The 7,968-nt window shown below is 43.5% G+C and overlaps 1 pseudogene; it reads left to right on the forward strand.

Annotated features, from left to right (window-relative positions):
• Positions 1 to 6,254: 6,254 nt before the first annotated feature.
• LOC121452773 lies at positions 6,255 to 7,136 on the forward strand (annotated as a pseudogene).
• The last annotated feature ends 832 nt before the right edge of the window (positions 7,137 to 7,968 follow it).

Genomic DNA, 7,968 nt, shown 5'->3' on the forward strand with positions numbered 1-7,968 from the left:
CAAAGTCTTCTGGGCTGTGGAAAAAAGAAAAGCACCACCAAGAAAAAAAAGCACCACATCAGTTTCAACGTCACAGGAGAAAGTTGAACCATGGTGGTCTGAGGGAGTTTAGGGGGTCACTCTAAATATTATTAATATTCCTGAGCACTGCTACTGTAATCCATTCTTCCGTCAAGATCAGCTTCGTGTATTACCAATTCAGCAAGACCTTTGGTTATCGGCCAAATAAATGCCACTTTAGTGAGTTATTGCTGGGGCCAGCTTCAGCTCTCAGAGTCAGCGGTTTTTCCTGTCTAAAGAACTACTGTAAGTTTCGCATCCGTAAACCATATGTGCCCTTGGGTCTAGAGTTTGCCCTTGTGACTTTTCCCCTCATCTAAAGAGAGTCCCATTGTAAGCCCCAGGACCAAGAGTTTGACTCAGTGATGGAAGGGAGTTAGAGTCACACAGTTGTTGGCATAGACAGAATGCAAAAGCTTGAGGAGTATGTCTGTACCATGTGAAAACCGCTGCCTGCATCTGGAAGTACGATTCAAATGAGATACATTAAAAAATAAATAACTTGGCCTCCCATGTCTGATAATGAAACAATAAAGGCACAGTAAATTTTGTGACTAATTTTCCAATTTGTGATGGTGGGCAAAATTTCTTCAGTTCTGTGTCACTTGAACTGAATTCAAAATGGATTTTTGGTAAATGCAGTACTTGACCAAGTGAGAATAAATGTTGTTTCATGTCTCATTCCTTCTCTTTAAATTGATGGTTAAGAGCACAACAAAAGGAGAAGACAACAAATGGCATATACATACTTGCGTGAGAAGACAAAAAAATACCACCCACATGCACAGAGTACCACACACAGTCATGGCAGGAGCTGTCAGACGCCATATAGGGGGACCATTGAATACTGATGACATGTTTTTAACCCCACACAAATGATTCCTGCTACAGTGCACACAGCTCATTCTGTCAGAGCTTGCCTCTCTCAGGCTACCAGGAGTTACAGTCAGGGTACATCTGGAGGGTATTCTTCAGAAGGACGTTTTCAGTAGCCCGTGCTTACACACAGACGCTCCCATCTCCGCCATCACATTAGCCTTTGCCAATCAGTAGAGTACAATTGTTAAAAACAAGTACAAGCCTCCTCTGGGAAGAAGTCAATCCCTATTAACAGGCAGGAGACACTGAGAGGACAGATCCCCATCTACTGTGAATTCTCCTCAAGGACATGCTAACCTCCCCCGTACTGACAGCATGACTGGCAGCCTCTCGCAGGTTCCAGATGTCTTCGTCATTCTAGAACAACTCTCATCCAGTTGGCTGTAGCTGATGTCTTTAGAACTATTTCCCTAGTCCTTCCTTTGTGTTTTGTTAACCCTACAAGACATATCATGCAAATTGAGGAGGATGTTCATATACCTTCCTTAAATAATAATAATACAACTTAACCCAGCCCTCAGCACAGATATGAAACCACACTGTAGAATTCTGCATTCCAAAGCCCGTCCTCTCTTTGCAACCCACGCCAAGCATCATTGTATCAATTTAACATGTTTTTATGCAGCACCTAACATGTGCCAGGCATCACACTAAGTGCTGAGAATACAGCTATAAATAAAGCAGACAGAACTTCCAAGTTACAGGACTGGAGAGACCATCAGCAGCTAGGAGCGCTTTCTCCTCTTACAGAGGAGCAGAATTCATTTCCAGTCATCATCTTTTTGACCTGGGTACAGCTGATTTCTCCTCTCCAACTCTTTCTGGTCTATACTTTCACTGCTGAAGATCCAACTGTCTGAGAAAGCAAGCACTCTTGTTTGTAACAGCAGACAGGGGTCTCTAACAATCCTCCCCTCGATCACTCAACAATCACCTCAGTACCAGGGTCTAGACCTCACTGAGAACAAGATGGAAGACATTCAGCTCTTGGTTTCAGGGACTGTATGTGTCTGTAGTGTCTTTTATGTGCATAAATTCGTGACTGATAGTTTTAAAACTGAATTTGCATTTCCGAAACCTGCTGATAGCTGAGAGTTAGCTCTTCTTCCTTTTTCCCAGGCTAACTCTTGTTCCTGATGCACTGAAGCACGGCTCTGGGGATAACTGCCATTCCTTAAAAACATGCTACTGCCCGACTTGAAAAGAGTAAGCTAGGCTTGGACGTGCATCTGAGTGTTCTCACTCCATTTTCCATCGTCACAACCCTGGTTGTGTTTTCAATTAGACACAGTAACTGAAATTAATATTCCATTACACGTTTTTTGATCGTGCTTTAATTTAACCAACAATAATGATCAGGGCATGAAATAGCCAAGTCCTTTGTCTAGCGCTTGATGAATAGAACCATATGTCTGACCTCAACCCTTAGGGGAATGGACCTTCAGAAAGTATTTTCATGGCCCCTCCACTTTTGTGTGTGTGTTATGCTCCTGTTGCTTTTTTGGTCTATTTGGCTTTGTTTACTCAATATATGTGGGAGGTGAGGCTCGAGTGAGGGGTTTTGCATCACTCCTCAAAGTATGGCACTTGAGAATGCTGCCCCATTTGTCATCCATTATGTCTTCCTTCTGGTATTTATTCCAGAAGACTTTGGTCAAAGTATACGCAGAAATTAACCAATTTTCTTTGCTTTGGGGAGGTTAATTGTGGGGTGTGTGTGTCTGTGTGCCTCTGTGTGTGAATTAACAGATAAATAAATATACATTAAGTGCTGATATCTCACTGTCCCACCTAGAGGGGGGGGGGGCTGGCAGTGTATAATCCGGATGCACTGTGGGAGGCTTACGGGGCACCATCTCCGGAGGGCTGTCATCCCTCGCCAGGTGAACATACCGTGGCTTTGATTGAGCCAGCTGCTCCTGCTTTGCCTTCTTAACAGTGTGGGACTGGGGTGGTTACTTATTAACGGCTCTGAACTCTTCTGCTCAGCTAGAAAATAGCAACAAGATGGATGAAGAGAGCATACGCATGTGGGCCATGACAGAGACTATCTGCCACAAACGGTCAGTGATGGGCAGACATGGAGACGTCATCACTGTGTTCTCATCACCTCGACCATTTCATTCTCGAAACGTCTTCTTGATTTATTTTTCTTCCTTTCCCTCCTGTTCTTCCCTCTCTGCCTGCAGCAGATCAGCTTTGAATGTTTCCATACTGGATTTGAAAGGCATAAGTTAAATTTAAAACTACTAATTATCTGCTCACAAGAAAGATATTACAGAAGTATCCCTGTCATGCTAAGAGCTTTTGTCTTTTGTTTTGCTGTCCTGGATGAATGAATAAGCAAATGCCCAGAGAGTCTCAAACTTAACACAGAAATATAGGTGAGTAAGGAACATGGAAGGAGGGATATAATTACCAAAAAGGTTAAGCAGTGGACAGGACGGAGAGACTCTGACACTTCTGGCCAGTCTTGTGGGAGCTGCATCATCTCTCACTTGATAATGCCATCATAGGGTTATCGTGAGCCAAGACCTTGGACCTGTAAATAAAGTTCCTTTAAAGTGCCTCGATGGTTCTGGGGGTTACTAGAAACCCGCGCCAGTCCTGCTATTGAGAGGACCCTGGCCTGGCTTGGAAGGGCTTGGGTTCGCAGGCCAACTCTCACATCTGTTAGTTGTGCATCCTGTGCAAGGCATTAGCAAGGCATTAGTAATTTGCTCGTCTCAGTTTCCTCTTCTGTGTAATGGGTGTGTTTGTCACAGCACAGCTGCAGATGACAAAAGCCATTCTGACTAGCTAACCTGGAAATGAATAACTTCAAATTACTAGAAGGACTAGATGACTAAGTCCCCAGCTGTGTTTTCAGGTGTACTTTTTAGCCCCGGAATAATTTATCTCGGACATCTTGCTAACAGATAGATACTTCATGCCAGATTTCTGAAATAATCTCATGTATTTATCTACATGGGGTTATGCACATGTTGTGGCATTCATATAGAGGTCAGAGGGCATTCATATAGCGGTCATATAGTAGTTGGTTTTCTCTTTCTACCATGTATATCCCGGGGATCAAACCGAGGTCATCAGACTTGGAACCTGAAGTAATAAGGGCGGCAGGGCTGCGTTCTCAGCACCCCCGGCCGCCTGCCCGGCTAGCTTATGCCCAAAATAATTACACAGACACTGTATTCTTTTAAGTACTGCTTGGCCCTTTAGCTCTAGCACTTACAGGCTAATTCTCACATCCCGATCAACCCATCTCTAATAATCTGTGAGCACCGGTCTTACCGGGAAGATTCTAGCCTAGTCCATCCTGGGTCGGAGCTTCATGCCGGGAGCGGGGCATGGCGTCTCTCTCAGGCGTCTGCTCCGGAGAGCAGAGCTGTGGAGTCTCTGAGCTCACTTCCTCTTCCTCCCAGTATCCTGTTCTGTTTACTCCACCCACAGGGCCAAGCAGTTTCTTTATTGGCCAATGACCTTCCTCCATCAGGAACCTACCAGCCACCTCACTAGTCCCTCATGCAAAATTTCTGTCCCATAAGATAATTTAATTCATATTAACCCAAGTCTCCTGAGCGTGCAAGTGATAAGGCTGATATTGCGTCAGGAAGCCCAGTCATAGGGCTACATGAGGAATGTTTCTAAGTTGTATAATCTCTGGGCTTGAGAAGGCTACCTACCTGTGAGGCAGGCGCTGAGCAGAACAAGCAAGTCATGCCATTTCCCTCAGAGGCAGGAAGGCGTTCCTTGCACGGTTGTGGCAGGATTACTGTTTGTGAAGATGTTCCCACACCATCAGCAGAGGTTTAGCCAACATATTTGCCAAGGCCCACACAACCATGTTAAAGTCATGCGTGTTTACAGCTCCAGAGTGCGCAAGTACAGAACGGATGCGTGGAAGAGAGACGTGTGTTCATATACTCCAACCTGCAGCCATGATAGACCAGGCAGACAAAGAGCACTGAGGACAGAGCCTGACCAAAAAAAAAATCCCCAAAAACCCTTATAAAACACTGCATTCAGTTACTTGTCAGATTAACAGAGATGTTTTACAAAAATGAAACAGCCATAGTAACAAACCTCAGAGTCTAACAAACTTCAGAGAGCAATGCCCCAGAAGGAATGAAATCACTGCCGCTTGCCTCGAAATTTTCAAATACATTTCAAATAATTAATGGCAAAAGAGAGACATCATAATCAAAATTAAATTATTGCACAACATTTTAAATGAGTTATGTATGAACATCAGTGTGCAATGATGAAGAAATTTATAGCTTTAAATTCTGACAGTTAGCCAAAAGAAAGGCTGAAAATTAATGATTTAATCAGATATATTAAATCGTGGGCAAATTAAACCTCAAATGGAGTCATTGAAAAGACTAGTGAGATTGAGATTATCCCCATCGTGGTCATCAAGGAAACAGAGAGGGAACAAACAACATTAAGAACAAATGTGCTTCTCTGAAAGTCTGGTGTCCAGTATGCCGGAGCCCAAGGCAACATCCTCAGCACTGGAATAACCCGGGCACGAAAGACTCACACCTGTAATCCTAGCACTGGAGAGATGGCCATAACTAGAGCAAATGTTCAGCATCATCTTAGCTAATCAAAGGTCAGCCTGGAGTGCATGAGATCTAGTCTGGAACTAGTAAGCCTGATATTAGTAAATATTTCTTCTCAGAGAATAAAGAGGTCATAACTACAGAGTCTTTACTAAAAAGAGTAACTGTGACAAATCATTTGCTACTGGCATAGTTAAAGACAAAAAGAGAGAATAAAGAATGTTTTTAGAGTAAGAAATCCCCAGGACAAAAGTGCAGGTTACATGAAGATTACCAGGTCAACACACTAACTGTGTTCATCTATCCCTCAAGGATTTCCCATGAGCTTGACTAACACAGATCTGTTGTCCTGCCAAACCTCCCTAGCACAGCTGTGTAAGCTTTATAGTCCCAGCTTGTTCTTATTTGCTTAGCCTTAAAAAAAAAAAAGTTCCCTATGATAGTCATATGAGAATAACAAAAATACACCTGTAATATTTGGGAGATTTTTGGCCTTTAAAGGCAAACAAGAAGTTCCATAATTCTCTAACTGAGAAGACACACACAGATCTAGGACCCACCAATCAAAGGCCCCCCAGTTAAACAGCCAGAGAAGACTCATTTAGAAACAGGTAACGCGGCTCTTCAGCCTCATTCCTGGGCAGTATACAGCGTGCTGTCTCTTCTGTTCACTCCTGTTGCACAGCGACCCTAGTGTCATTTCTGATCGGTGTGGAGACCTGGCAGTTGTCATTGGTGCCAGCACTTTAGATGAAGGACCAAGGAACAAATCAATCAAGAGGATTTGTTTTTCATCACTTTTGGAAGTCCAGCAGATGCAAAGGATGCTTTCAGAGACATGAATGTAATGTCCTTAGATGATAAGCCGTCAAGATGGAGCAAGCCACCAAACCATCATTTGAAAATAGTAGATATGGACCACCTCCAAGAGACAGAGGTCCTTCCAGAGGTCTTTGAGGAAGAAGAGAGGAAGTGGACCAACTAGAGGAGCCCTCTCTAGTCATATGGATGATAGTGGAGTTTTCACAAATTTTAGCACAAATTCTTTGAAGGGATCTCTCTGAGGAAAGAGTATCACCACCATGAAATGGAGGTCCTCCTTCTGAAAGATAGGGACCTTCAGGACCACTTTGCAACAGCAGTGGAATGGGGGGGGTAGAACTCCCCTGTGTGAAGTGAAAGAGATTGCTAGAGCAGCTACAAAGGGAACTCCTGCTGTCTCATAGAGATATTTATTTGTCCCCAAGAGATGATGGACATTCTACTAAATGTAGCAATCAAAGAAGAGATTACGCAAGATCTCACAATGCCAAAGAGTAGGCCTCACCACCAAGAGATTATACTTTGTGCTAGTTCACGTGATGACTCTTCATCCAGAGGCTCTGGTGATAGAGGTGGATACAGTTGGATGCTGACTATTCAGATCATCATAGGAGAGTTAGGGTAACTCACACCGTGCAGTCTTTAGAGGACCACCTCCGTCTAATGGAGGAAGCAGGCCAACTACTCATGTGGCTGCGACAGCAAAGTGAAAGCTCTCCTTCTGAGGGGATTCGTACCGCTTGGACCCATGGAAAACAAAGGAAGCCTGCTGCTGTCTTCAGGGAGCTTGGTAGAGCGGGGATTGTATAAAATCAGCCCTGTGGTGGAAGCTCCCACAGGCGCGCAAGCATAGTACTGTGGAAGGATGCTTGCCTTCTTCATCCACAGAGAGGGGTGTGTGTGTGTGTGTGTGTGTGTGTGTGTGTGTACTGAAGAATGGAACCAACTACTCTCTACTTAAAAGTTAAAAGGAAGAGATTTATGTTTTAGGTTGGAAGATTATGCCACGGAGAGACTAGAAAGTTGAAACAGAATGAAAAAACAAAAACCAACAATAAAAGACAATCGCACACAACCCGACACCTGAAACCTTTAGTGTCATACCTATTAAACCCTTCACGGATTTGGTCAAACTGAACTTTTTTTTTTCTTTTCTTCTTTTCTTGGCAAAACACGACTTTTTTTTTTATAATGAGATTTTTTTTTAACAAGACTTTTTTTTTTAACAAAATTTAATGGAAATATTTTATTTCCATTAAAAGACTCAGTATGACGATGGTGCAGACGCCCAGACAGACTGAAGCACTGCTGACCTGAGCAGAGAAAAACCTCCTGAAAAGGGGACATTCAAGCATGAAACGTAGGGTTTAAGCTCGGAACCCCTGAGATGGATAAATGTTCAGGATACTCCAATTTCCTCTTGACTGGTTCACACACTTCTAGTTCCTTCCCTAACCTCACCTAAGCCCTCTTTGCCTCCCAGAAAGTGGGAAATGTCCCTTTTAAAGAGATCAAATGAAATGGAGAGAAACCATATATTTTCGTCTGAACTCCCCATCAGCTCAGAAAGGAGGCGGCATCGACCTTACTTAGCTCCTATGCCTCACCTTTCAGCTGGTACCTTTGTGCACCTTCGGCTGAT

Source organism: Microtus oregoni, unplaced genomic scaffold (assembly GCF_018167655.1).
Source record: "Microtus oregoni isolate MIOR12 unplaced genomic scaffold, Mior012 000010F_ref0000083, whole genome shotgun sequence".
NCBI lineage: Eukaryota > Metazoa > Chordata > Mammalia > Rodentia > Cricetidae > Microtus > Microtus oregoni.